Raw genomic sequence first — 14,375 nt, 5'->3', positions numbered from 1 at the left:
GCAATATCTTTGTCATTTCGTGGAATTTTAACGTTAAGATCTTTTTTGTGAGAATGCTAGTAGGTGCACGTAATTCTCTTTTAATTGTTTCGAGATCGTAAAATATTAACGTTTCGGTTTCAATAATACTCTTTATGTGTGGGTTGATTAGCTCTTTGTTCAAAAATATGTTCCAACAAACTGTTTGCAGTGACGTTAACAGTTTATTTTGTTTCAAAAAACCATACAACCTCCAATTAGAAAGAAGGAAGAGCGAGGGAGAGAAAGGGATAGAAGACAGAGAAAGAAGAGTGGGAAAAATAGACCGAGAGAAGAGGAAGAGAGAAGAAAGAGAGCGGAGGATAATGAGAGAGAAAAAGAGACAGAGAGTAAAATAGAAAGAGCTAGAGAAAAAACAAGACAAAGAGTTAAATAGAAAAAGTTACATAGAGAAATAGAGAGAGTAAGAGAATAGGACTTAATAAGATACTTTATTTTCCTTGAAAGATATTGCTTCTATATACACACTAAGACGAACTTATTGTTCAAACACATGATCTGTTGAACTTTTTCCCCAGCCCCAATTTTTGTAACTTCCAACCACAGATAAAACTGAACACTGTCGAAATATTTCTTAAAAATCATGTCGGAAAAAATGTCCAGCCAGCGAATATGGATAGGACCATAGTCTGAAGAATCGCAAATACAGTCAATCGCAATAGAAAATTTGTTGCCAAAAGATTTTATCTTCGAGCTAAGGAAGTTTTACTTAGGCTTCCGGCCGAGGTTTTATGACAGGTCATCAAAGAGATCTCAACTTACGAGTCCATTAAGGCGAGTTCAAAGTTCCATTTGGCGCTCTTCTCTAACTAGAGAGTGGGAGGAGGATACTCTTTATATCCTGGGAACTATTGTTTGATCAGAGAATACATTTTTAAGGATATTTATTGTGTGTAAAATATATAAAAATATCTGGTCGATTGCATTCTGCCAAAGCTGTGTGGAGGAAAGCGAGGTGGAATCATATAAGCGCGTTCGATCCGATAATTCAAATCTAAGTTCTAGGTAGTTCTAGGTAGTTCTAGGTATAAGAAAGTAAAAGCGTTCACAGCTGTCCAAGTGAGATCTTGCATTATCGTTTAGCGCTAGAATCAACTCTACGATCTATAACATATATAAAAAAAATATATGAAAAATTAATGCAAATTTTGAAGCAAAAAAAGGTAAAGAACATCGTACAATAATATTCAATGACTTTTACCATTGTCAAACTGCTTACTGCTGACGCAAAAAATTCTCTGAAGGCACTTTTATATCTCACTGATATATGTATATGTACATATGTATATAATTTCTTCAAGAGCAGACGTTTTTCGAACTCTTTTGGGTTCTACAAGAAAACTTAAAGCGAGCACCTGTGTTTCTTTATTGCTATTTTACGCGCCACTCTTGTCTGTTCATAGCTTAAATCTTTTTAATACACACTTTTTCTATTTTTTTCTACCAACTAGCACACCTCCTTGTAGAACACGCTCATATTTTTTCATGCTGAAATTTAAAACGCTTCAACTAACCTGCAATAATATGAGTATCGCCTCAGCAGCAAAGCTCGAGCTGTTAAAAATAGCAAAACGCTAGATGATAAAACGGCAGCGCAAGCACTTCGATATACTCGTATGTATGTATATGCATATGTACATATGTGTTAGTGCAAATGTTTTGTGTGTAATGTGTGGGTGTCGCCTTCACTTTAGTGCAAGCAGCAATTCAATTAGCTGCACAAGTAACTTTATGCTCAAGGATAAATCGAGCGCAGTGCTGACGTTTTATGTGTGGGATTTTTATTCAGATGTTCCACCCACCTACAATCAGTTGAGGCTTTACATATGCTATTAGCAAATAGTTATTTTAGGACAAAAATTTCAAAAGTTTCTAAAAATTGCGAATAATATTTAAATGAACTTTAGTCTTTACTGAAGAAGACAGGTCGCAACAAAATTGTGTAACGCAACAAAATTTCGTCACGCTCATGATATCTTGAATATAACCACACATTAGGGAAAGCCAGAATTTATTTGCATGTACATATTTATATATATTTTTGATTATTCGGTGTTGAAATTAAAAAGAGTTGGAAGGTTGCCATCTGTTTGAATATATTTTTAATATTTATAAATAAACACATTATTACAATGTCGATATTAGAGAAGAGTTTCAAAAGAACTAATAGTTGAAAAAAATTTTGACAGGAGTTGCCAGCTGTTTAATTTTTTTCTCAAATTATGTAAATTAAACTAATTAAATATCAACATTACGCAATAAAAAAAAGGATTTTAAGACACATTTTTTGTCGGAGATAATTTTGAAAAGTGTTGCCATCTCTTTGAAAATATGAATAGAAAACAAATTAACTAAAGTAGTTATTTGATATGTAAAATAACGTAAACTAAATAGGCAAAATTTTGGAAGAAACAAAATTACAGTAAAGTGGTCAGTAATCAGTAAATTACCTATCCTTTCGACTTCATAGCGTAGTCAGATGAGCTGTAAAAATATTAATAACTATATATCTGAATGGCAAACTCTCTTTAGACCTGTAAAATAATCCGGCAAAAATAACGTTAACAAGTCATTTTTGACTACATACGTGTCTACTGCACAGGGACCTACTTGAAGCACACAAAAAAATAAACGAGCTCACATTCTCTTATCATTTCGAAAGTTGTATTTATGAGTATTATCGCTTTACTAATCTTACTTGAAATAATAGTATACTTAAATGAACAATAAATAAAATAATGCAACTTCCTAATCAAATATTCACCATTAGAGGCATTGATATAACAACAACGCTCAATGATACCCCTCACATATAAAAATGTCCGACATTTTCAATTATACCACACAAAACCGCAATGAAAATAACAACACCAAAAAATATATATGAAATGTGGAAATCGCTCACTCCCAAAATAACTGTAAAAAAGAGAAGAAAAAAACACAAAAACAAATAAAACGCCCGAGGAGCCGTCATTGATAAACAAATTAATTTCAGCATTACAAGCAAAACATTAAAAGTGAGAACAACAACAAACAACAAAAAATCAATTCCACCGAAATGCTAATTAGGCAGCGAATGGTGGCTTCATTAAACCAAAATGAGCAGCGCGCGCGCCAAAAAATGTACGTTACTCAACAGTGTGAGGGGCGTTACATGGCGATAAGGTGTGTACGTGTGTGAGTGTGTGTTAATGCGCATACTCGAGCAGTTGGGGTGCAATATGAAGCGCTGCCATACAGCTGGTATTAAATATAAGTAAATACTTGTACAAATTGAAAGCATTTAACGGTTAATTGCGCACACGCTTCGCTAAACAACAGCTCAGTTCACCGCATCGCACCGCAGCCGAGCAGAGCATAGAATAGCATAGGAGCGGCAACTTCAATTTTCACTTACACTTTCATTGAAATGTAAATACATTCGACTAAATGCCTTCCATCGTGAGCGCTACCAGCTGTGGCATACATTTAGGCGCTGCAGCCTGCATAGCCATACTTGCGTAGAGCACACTCACACACACAAAACCATACTCGGCGCGCTCCACCAAAGCCGCTTTAAGAGCGCGCACCTGCGTTTACTTAATGATGTACGAAATATTTGAGCAAAAACAATGAGCGCAGCAGCGCCACAAACTATGCTTTGCTTCGTGATTTTTGGCAGACAGCTTTCGAAGGCAAGCATTTATGTGTATTTACAAGCCTATACATACATGCTTATTCAAGCAGCATGCAAATATATTTACAAAATGCTCCTTTGTTGGTAAACATTCTTGTGTCAATTCCAAGAAACTCTCTCCAAAAATAATCCGTTGGCTTCTTTAGCATATTTTCGTTCTTTGTTTGCTTTTTGCCGCTTTAAACCAAAGCACGGTTCTGCAGGCAAGCAATAAGACGTCATCCCGTATCTAATGCAAATTTAAATAAGCACTCTAGCCACAACTCTGCATACATTTAGGCGACACGGTTTGCAGTGCTTGGATTTTGTATGCGAAAATAGGTTACAAATATGCTTTTGTTATCTTTGTTTAAGGTCGACGATTTACCTAATCCTATTCCATACTCATTTGTAATCGGGTTATACAACTAGTTCTTTTGTGCTGGCATACATTTAGGCGCTTCAGACAGGGCACACAAAATACAATAGTTTACATAGGAGTAGGGGAATATTTTCCTTCAGTTCACGGCATTCACAAATCGAATATTAAATATTTTGTGCTGAATAAAAATAAATAAAAAATAGTCTGTATATAATAGAACAATTAAGCAAGTTTACAAAGGATGAATTCATATATACCACTAGTATCGATCCAGCAATTTATTCATCACGAAAGTATACTAAGTAAAAAATTATGAACTTGGGCAATCGCGATCACAGAATATATTTCCGAATACAGTCTTTCCAATCTATCTAAGTTGGGAAAACTCTACACAATACAGCAAGAGGATAGATTTGGAAAATAGTTTCGAGAACACTCAAATGTTAAGTATACACCGGAGAGTTTTGGTAAGGTGACAACAAACTTCGACAGTCAGACTGATGAGTGGCTATGAAAGTTTCTATTCAGACTATGGAGAATTTCAAAATCTTTGTCAGTAAAATTTTCAAGGAGAATGAAACCTGGTAAGTTTATATAAAAATATGTTTTAAAAACAATGCATTTTTACGTCAAGCCGATCCCTAAAGTGGATAGAACACACCTAATAACTGTTGAGAGTTAATAGCCCAAATGTATGCCGCGCAAGCTCATTTGAAAATATACTTGTAGAACGATGCCAAATTTGGATGATATTGAAAAATGCAATGGAACGATTGTTTTTAAAATTTTACATTAGAAAAATAATAATAACCAAGCGAAATCGCTAAGAGAAAAAATTAGGCATTGAGATAAACGTAGGTTGATAGATAGAGCAGGCCTATTTTCTGTTCGTATATGATGATAATTAGGGAAGATAACGTAGACAATATTTGTACGCCTCGGTCCATAAGAAGTGCATAAAAGTCTTTCGTTTCATTTTAGGGTACGAGACGGAGTATAAGAGTTGAAAGTGTTGCAGAAGTATTGGAGAGTCTACTTTATCAGGCACACAAGTATTTGCGTAGTAGAAAGGTTTCAGTAAAGGTCGTGAAGTCATCGAAAAATTGCCTCTTTGATACGTGATACGTGAAAATATGGTATTTTCGTTTTGTCAGTCCGGGTCAAATTTTTGTTCAGAGGGTATTACATATTTTACAATTCCGTCCAGAATTAATATTCTGTATAACGTGAATGAAATAATCCACATAAGATAACAACTTCTACTGAATATCATTTTAAATAACTTTTGTATAACAAGCAGTCAATGTTATATACAAATTCCATCTAACACTAAAGTGCCCTCTCCGCGTACTCTTTCTCTAAAGCTTTCAAACCACGAAAGTTGGTTAGGTCAAAACTGCATTAGCATAACAAATAACCAACCTATTTTTCTGTCATTATATTTATATGCTTATTGCGTTCATTATTGAAAAGCATTAAAATGGTAAAATAATAATAACAATAAAAACCAAAGGAATACAACGGTAATTTTTTATTTCTTAACGCTAGCGTGCGCGTCAACCACAACTGAACGCCTTCGATGTGCGGCTATATAAAATTTCCGACTCCCTGCTTTCTTCACCTACTAAGACCACACCGCGTCCGTTGTTTATTTGTTGACTCCGTTTGGCTGCAGGCAATGAACAACAGCCGTTGTTTGATAGGAATTCAAATTATTTCTCGCTTCCACCGCACTTCCCTGAGTCTAAGACCGCGTTCGTGGGTGGTTTATGATTTTTGGTAGTAAAAGTGCACATAAATATATTAGGTATGCAAAATAATGGAGCACTGACCCATAACAACAATGTGGGTATACTTAAAAACGGCTCTGGCTAAGGTGTAAGCGATTCGACTTAATACAAAGCACTTTGCATTTTTAATGTATTCTCACCACGAGGGCAGTTGGTTAAAGCAATGGAGACGACAGGCGTACATTAGCTATGTATTCCTGGACTCGAGTGCATAGAGCGTAACTAAATGGCTGACCAAACCGGTAGAGCCGCCGCCAATTTTTACAATACATTCACATAACATCAAAGCAGAGCTCCATAAGGAGGAAGAAATTAAAAGAGATCGATGCTGATAACAAATGCCGGAATTGGGGATGCGCATGAGTTTTGTTCATCGAAATCAGAGAGGGAAGAGCAAGTAGGACCTGTTTCAAAGTCACTCTACTGAGCAAGAACAAACCCAAATTGATACACATACACAGCAACATTTTCTTTAACTATTTGAGTTGTAAAACAAGGAACCCACATAACAGGGGTTTCCATATCCCATTTTTTATTACTATACCTAAAAAAATGTCTATGTGGTAATAGCAGATTTGAGAAAAGACGAGTCTAAAAACTAAAATTAGTAATAAATTCAATTCGCAATAAGACCCGTACTACCGCAAAACGCATGCTAATTACAAAGCCGCTAACTTATTATACAGGCCTCGTATAAGCTTTTTTTGGTTCTCTTTGTTTTTGTGCTTTTAAGCGTAACGCAAATATTCATGTTATTCAAGTAATTTAAAATTCAATTTATCGCTTGTATAGTTAATCCTTTCTGGCGTGCATTTTCTTAATTAATTTTCGCTCTCAGCAGCCTTCACCGCCGCCGCACACCTCGTCACAGCCATACGATTACCGAACGATGAAACCACTGAGGTGTAGCGACAAATCGATTCGTGAAATTGTTGAATTGCGTTACAAAAGTGTGCAATCACCGCCGCCTGGCCGCCGCCCGCTCACGTCTACGCATGAGTACTCTGCCTCTGCTTCTTCTCAACTTGCTTACATTTCCAATTAACGCTTCAGCGACTAAGTAAAATGGCTTGTAAGCTTAAGGAGCTATGCCTTATACACGCTATTGTGGTTACACAAGATGCTGCTGCTCAGCTTATGCGGATTTTCTACAGCTTCACCTTTTTATCGCAAACCGCCCGCACTATTGCGGTCCTTCCGCCATTCAGACTCCTCTTCTTTATCTGCATGTATAATTTTTCTCAGCCGCTGCCAACTATTGAAAGTTGAAACTTCTTTGCATACTCGAGTAGTAGTTGCCGTGCGCGCCCGAGATTCCACAGCCCACCCCACACTCTTTGACCACTTGCTCGCATTTCACTTCTGCACGGTTGGCGTATTCTTGCGCTTTCGTGAAATGTTGCTTTACCTGCTGCTGTTTTTCGTAAAGTTTGTTGTAAATTTACAGCTAACTTTTTGGCGAATTCGGAAATGAATGTGTCTAGAAAGTTTCGCCGTGTATAAATAGATTGTTCGCATCAAGTTTCGTGCGTAGTTTTTTCTTTTCCAAATTAGTAACACGTTGGCATTAACATCAAATTGTTGCAACCATATTGTGTTGGTAATTTTTGGAATAGTAATTTTTAAGGCACGCAATTTATAGTTTCACTCTAATATGTTAGTATATATTTTTAGTTAACGTTCAATGGTTGATCCCCAAGATTAGGGATCGCACCTGGAAGTAGTCCAGTCGTTTGTTAACTAAAATCGAACGACCGTAATTAGCTCTTACTAGTAGACAAAGCGCTTTGAGGTCTACCGACTCAGCAGGATGTCTGAAACTGTGAACTCTCAATCGTTTAAGTTTTGATCTCACGCGTGTACTAAAATGGTTCTACCTCGACTTCTTCCGGACACTACTACAGCTAGCATCCGATAAGAATCTCAACATTACCACAAGAACATCGTTAGGGCAATGACCAGTTAAAACTCCTGCAACTAGAGAAAGGCTAGCCTTACTGCGGTTGAAGAGCTAACCGTAGGCCAAAAGGATCTTGCGACATTGCAAGAACTAAGGGTAACCGAGGTCGGGCTAAGTTCTCGCGAAGCCCAGCTAACCAGTAGTAGAACGCACGAAGAGAGCACCAGCCCGTTCACAATCCACTGACAGCAGGACTAAGGTGCCTATTTATGCCAGATTTCAGCTTTGCAGTTGCCTACGATTCCGCTGTGGCCTGGCACCCAGACTAGTATATCGCAAAGTATCTTGATGCCATCATATAACTCACAAAATTAAAAATACTGCTAAACCACTATTGAATTTGAAGAAGCCAATTCTATTAGGACTATTTTATAAAATTAAGACCCAGCGACGTCCAGTTTGCTCTGAAATTCTTCATATATGTAGATCATAAACCCAGAAAGCTCTCTAGCATGAACATACTGAAAATACTATCATTACTGTATGGTGTTCTTTACACCCCGAGAATATCTTTATTCAGAGGATGGAATAAAACTGAGGATGGAGGCAACAATACCATCAATAGAAGTCTTATTAATCGATTAAGTGTAAATTAGGATGGAATTTTACCGACCGGACCGAGAGGAGACCTTTCAGTTGACCACCTTGATTATGAGTACTAATTCCCATATATTCTTTCAGTAAGGACATGTCAAGTCAATGATCTATGCTGATAGAACAGCTACGAAAAGTCAAGTGGAACCAAAGTAGCACGCTTTAAATAAATTCTACAAGAAAGAGTCTAATATTTCAAATTGCTATTCCTTAGATCTAATCTTCACCAGATCCGTGCTAAAAACTCGTATAACTTACAACCATATCTTTGAAAGTGTGACAAAAGAGCTTAAACTTAAAAATATTCACTGCAAAATCGAACACTTTCAATGATTGCATTTATTTAATGACAACCTGAGCTTATCAGACCATTTCACACCGCAACCAATAATTCAACAAACCGTTAACACAGTTAAGGCGGTCGTTAAAGTGTTAGTTGTCAGGAAATAGGCCAACTTATCGCTTATTCCTCGATGACTCCGGCTACTATGAACTCGCAGAACGCGCTTCGCCTAAGTCAATTACCCTAACACATTCACATTGTTGTGGACCTGAATATGCAACTATTGTTTCCAATTTATTTTCACCGCCGTTAATCTGATTGTTTTTCTAACTGACGTGCACATGGAATATATATGTATGTATATATAACGTTTAAACGCCATTTGGCGGTGGGTTTTAGGTGTATGTGAAGTAACTTAGCGCTGCGGAAACAAAAAAAAAACGAACAAATATTGTAGCAAAGCGTGTGAAAAAGGTGGGTCACGTGCCTACAGCCGCCAATGCCATAGGTATACAAGTACCGAAGTTGACTTTTCCACACCTACACACACACGCCGCTTAGAGTTCCATTTATATTCGACATTAGTTGGTGAATTGCAAGTTTTTATCAGCCACAAACATTCGCTGTGGATTTGCTGGAACAAAATGCTGTGATAGTACAGCCACGGCGGCTAAGCGGGATAGACTGGGAAATGCGGATGTGCAAGCAAATGGCATATTGTAGAACATACATGTATATATGCATGTGTGTGTATATATATAAGTATGTGTGTGTCGGCATTTATTGTAATTTCAAACGGTAGGGCATATTGTGCCTTAGGCGTGATATGCACATATAACGGAAGTGATTGTAAACGCCCGGAAATGCCAACGAGGTGCAGAAGCGCTGGCGTACCTACATATACATATATATATATACATATATGTAAGTTTGCATGTGTGTAACGTATAAAAAACAAAAAGAAAAGCGAAATGCCACCGCTGAGTTGTAAATTACACGTCATTCGATGTCTTCCTCTATTTGTGGCACATCCTTTGCTTTATTTTGAGGTCATTTAATTGCAGTTAGTACGGTTTGCACTTCCTGTCTTTAAATAAACCTGCCCCTACCACTAGCTTTGCTGAACAGTATTGCCGCGAAGATTTTTAAATATTGTATGCGAGGCTTATGCATTTTTAGTGGATTACTTGAAACTCACTTACCTTACTCGAGTGGAACGTTCCACAAAAACACATGACTGAAACGATAGGAAATGGAATGAAATGAAAGAAAGTGTAATCGGAAAAAGAAATAGAAAAATAGCATTAGGAAATGAATTGAGGGACATAAAATAACAAAAATTCAAATAAATATTAGAAGTGATAAAAAAAGTATAGAAACAACACTAAGAAGGGAGTAGTTTATTCAAAAAAATTATAGGTAGTTTATTAATTAATTATTGTATAATAAAGCGATTTGAAAGCTTGCATCGAACTATAGTATACCCAAGATAATACATACATTTATTTTTGTGAAATTGGATATATGCGGTGTGGGGTTAGAACTAAGTCGATTTTAACCTTCTTTGACACATTATTATCAAAAAAAGACGATCTCTGAATTTTTTTAATATACCTCACATATTGACCGATATATGCATATGACAAATACTTAATTATTAGATATATAGGAGCTACGGAAAGTACTGACTGTAGGGCTTTTAACGATTTTTGCAAAAATATATAACTAATTATTATTATAAAAAAAACCTCTAAATTTCTTTAAGACACTGTGAGGTATTGGTTTCGACCGCTATTTATGGCATGAAGTCAAACGGAAGTTTGAAAATCCTTATATTAAGTATTTGTGAGCACAATAACATGCTGTTATCAGGAAAAGATGCTCTTTGAATTTCCTTAAGAAAACTCACAAATTGACCGACATAAACGATTTAAGCTCAACAGAAAGTTCGAAAATTGTATTATTAGGTATATGGCGGCTAGGGTTATTACTGAACCGATTTTATCCATTTTTGGCATCAGAAAAAGATACTTAATTAATTTCAGTAAGATATCTCACATATTGTCCGATATTTTCTGCATAAAGTCAACCATAGGCACTGGAGTTCTCATATCTGGGGACTTGAAAAAGTTACGGTCCGGTTTATGTATTTCGAAGTGAAAGGAGCAGTTGGAATTTAAATATGAAGGGTGTCACAAAATTAACGCCAGATTGGAATTAAATAGAAAACACAGTTTTTAGGCTTTTGATTGTAAGTTTTTTATTGAATCATAAAGTAAATAGGAAAGGGTTATTTATAGGATAACACATCGGGCAAATGGCCTACACGTCTTTCCATACACATACGCACTCATTTGTCGAAATTTTCCATGACTATGTTATTCTGCATAAATGTGGGTGAATTTCATTTCATTGATGCAACGTAGAATTTCCAACTTTAAAGCACGCGTGGTGGTCGGCTTGTTGCAATAGAGCAGTGATATTAAATAACCCCACAAAAATAAATGTAAAGGTGTTAAATCACACGATCTAGCGAGCCAGTTCTGATCAACAAAAAGAGAGACTATACGACCTGGAAATGTCCCATGCAGTATAAACTACACACCACAAATAACTAACAATAAAACGACAAGCGGTTAAGCTCCACTCTAACCCTCTGCATAGTAATTAACCTTACATGTAATGCCTTAAATGAAGTAAATAATTTAATAAAATAAACGAAACGGAAATATTTGTCATTTGCGCGTAATTAATTTGACAAATGACAGAAGCAACATCAAAATTATTTATGTAAAAATTTCATACATGCACAAACATATATACACATACTATTTACTGACGAAATGACATATGCGCCGAATCATATAATTCATATAATACGCATTAACCATTGCCGTCAAATTTTAATTAAACTCACATTTGCCTGCCGACACTTGCTGGCTTACTTTTATGTCAAAATTAATGGTTAGCGTAAACTGGCAGCAAGTCAAAGCCGTACAAAATTGGTTTTCTGCTGTGGCGTGGACGCGATGGTGACGCGGTATTTCCGCTAGTCGTGACACATTTCCGCATTGCGGCAGACCATATACACAAGGCAAAGCTCACTGTAGCGACGGACATACGCTTTCTAACACGAACGCAAGCAGACATGTGTATGTGTGTGTGTTGGTAGCAAGTGCAAAGGTCAAAGCGAAATTAATACGGCATTAGGTGCGAAAAAGAGACAAAGCAGAATAATAGAATAGAAATGAGAATGTGACGTAGAGAATGTTGAACAAAAGGTAGAAAGGCTCACAATATATATATATATATATAAATATATATATATGTATATGTATATGTATATGTATATATGCGCATACATATATAGACACATGTTCGGTGAAACGAAAGATTGCAAGAAAACAAGAGAATTATAAATAAATGTAATAAAGTCCGCTTTGGCGTGCACGTTTCGGAGCATAACAAACTTTTGACAGTTTCTTAAATTACTGTCGATATTTGGCTGCTGCAAGACGAATGTAATAAATCGTCGCAAAAAGAAGAAAAGAAATGAAGAGAGGGAAAAGGTTATACAAAAATACGTTTATTTAATATTTCCTGAGACCTAGCGGATCAAAGAGAGAAAAATTTTTAGAAAAATTACAAGCAGGTGAAATGAAGAGACAACAATAAAAAAGGTTAATTCAGGCAGCTATATAGAATAGTTGTCCGATCTGAACAGTTCATTTGGAGATTGAAACGTAAGCTTGAATTATAATGCCTACTTTTGAGAAGATAACTAGTAAAGTAAAAAAGTTTTCCGTACAAGAACTTGATTTTGATCGATCAGTTTGTATGTCTACTAGTTCTAACTGCTCAGTTGCTCATGATCACTAGTGAGTTGCGATGCATAAAGCAAATTTTGTTGTACAGTTGAATAGTGACTACTATACTGGCACTAGTTGCCATAGACAATAGAGCGGTTAGCTACAAAGCTGGGGTAAGAATGGGTGATAGCAGTGGCTTCATATTTATGCGATCGTTGATTCAAAATATTTTTATTGTTTGCTTTAAACGTTGCATATTTTTAGGCTACCCGAATTTGATATAAATAAAGTAAACGATCTTTATCTTTAAGAAAGTCCTAAGCACTCAGACAATTTTGCTTTATATGCTGAAGTGCTTATAGTGAAACTGAAAACAGGATGAAATTGTTACAAATTTATGTTCGTATCTTAACTTCCGGCTGCGCCAGGTCAGGTAGCGTCTTCTACACATAATACGCATCAAAATTGAATATGCTCATAGATTATAGATCTAACAAGAAAGAGCATGACTTTTACTCGTAATTCAGAGTTCGTAGAGAAACAGCTATACTGAAATTATCTTGTGGTAAATCTCGCATTCAAATGCCATTCGGCAACTTCTTAATCGCTGTCAGCCCACACCACTTAAGCAATCTAAAACAAAATAACAAGTGCTTTAGAAGTTGTTGATATGACTACTCAGCTATCAGCTTGACATTATTTCTGCCCAATCGAACAGAATTCAAAATCTGACAAAACATTGCGCGATTTCAAGTGCCCCCTTTTCCCGGCTACCACTTTTTGCTCCAATTGAGGTGACAGTGTCAAATAAACAAACCCTTCTGACTGCTGGAAGTTGACAACTGCAACTAAATGCGAGTTCTAAAAGATTCGACACATTGACTGATTGTGGGGTGGGGCACCGCACAAACGTGGAAAGAGTTCGATTTAGTGCGACATTGATTGAGCGAATGGTTCGAGGGCTGTGAAGTGGGGCAGTGAGCTTGGCTGGGCGGTTGTTTGGAGTGTGTACCTCGAAGTGAACGTGTATAAAAGTTGAAGGACGCGACACATATTTTACGCACAGATATGTCATAGAGATATAGGTATGCATATATAAACGAGTAGCAGAAGCAGCTCCTTCACTTGTACCTACATACCTATATGTATGTCTGTATGTAAGTATATCAATAATTTCGCCGACTACGGTCATGAGTATCTTTTACATTATTTATTGTCAGCATAAATAACGCGCGACACAAATCACACTTATGCAAGTAGATCAGACACACACGCAGTTCCGTGCTATATATACAATATATATATATATACATATGTGTGTATGTTTTTACTGGTAAAGTTTCGGTGTTTCCACTACGCACATGTGGAGGGCACAAAAGTCTATGAAGTACGTCTATATGTGTGTGTGTTTATATATGGACGACATGCAAATGAAATTTCAAGTACCCAGCGAACAAAATGTAGACGATTCTTTCAAAATTTCACGACTTTCGATAGTTTTTCATATTAGTTGTTTTTTGTTTTTCGAATTTTTTAATGAAAGAAAGCTTTGAAGTGTTCAAGCGCTTTTGCTAAATTTTTTGGAGACACAAAGGATGCTGTTTGGTCAGTAAAACAGTACGTGGTCTCGAAAACCCGAGCATTTCTTAGACCCTTTTTTGGTTTAAATTCAAAAATTCTATAATAAATGAAGTTTGAGTGTTTATCAAGGGAATCCGTAATATGACCTTGAGGCTACTGAGCTTTTGGGCCTAGAAGACGAAGAACGTCCTGGGCGGCCAAAACAAGTTTGGAGATGAGAAACAGCATGCATTATAAGATTATGAAACCGGATGGAACCATTAATGGAGAAAGCTACCGATG

General features: G+C 36.4%; 1 long non-coding RNA gene across 1 annotated transcript in view; it reads right to left on the bottom strand.

The window, feature by feature from the left end:
- The window catches only part of LOC118681874 (uncharacterized), a 181,798-nt gene extending 171,855 nt beyond the window's left edge, over positions 1 to 9,943 (bottom strand). The window contains exon 1 of the long non-coding RNA XR_004977617.2: positions 9,906 to 9,943. This is a non-coding gene — a long non-coding RNA (uncharacterized lncRNA). The remainder of the gene's footprint in view (positions 1 to 9,905) is intronic.
- Positions 9,944 to 14,375: the final 4,432 nt, after the last annotated feature.

This window comes from Bactrocera oleae, chromosome 3 (assembly GCF_042242935.1).
Source record: "Bactrocera oleae isolate idBacOlea1 chromosome 3, idBacOlea1, whole genome shotgun sequence".
NCBI classification, from domain to species: domain Eukaryota; kingdom Metazoa; phylum Arthropoda; class Insecta; order Diptera; family Tephritidae; genus Bactrocera; species Bactrocera oleae.
Note: the sequence above shows the minus strand (reverse complement) of the source record. Positions and strands in the feature narration are given on the sequence as shown.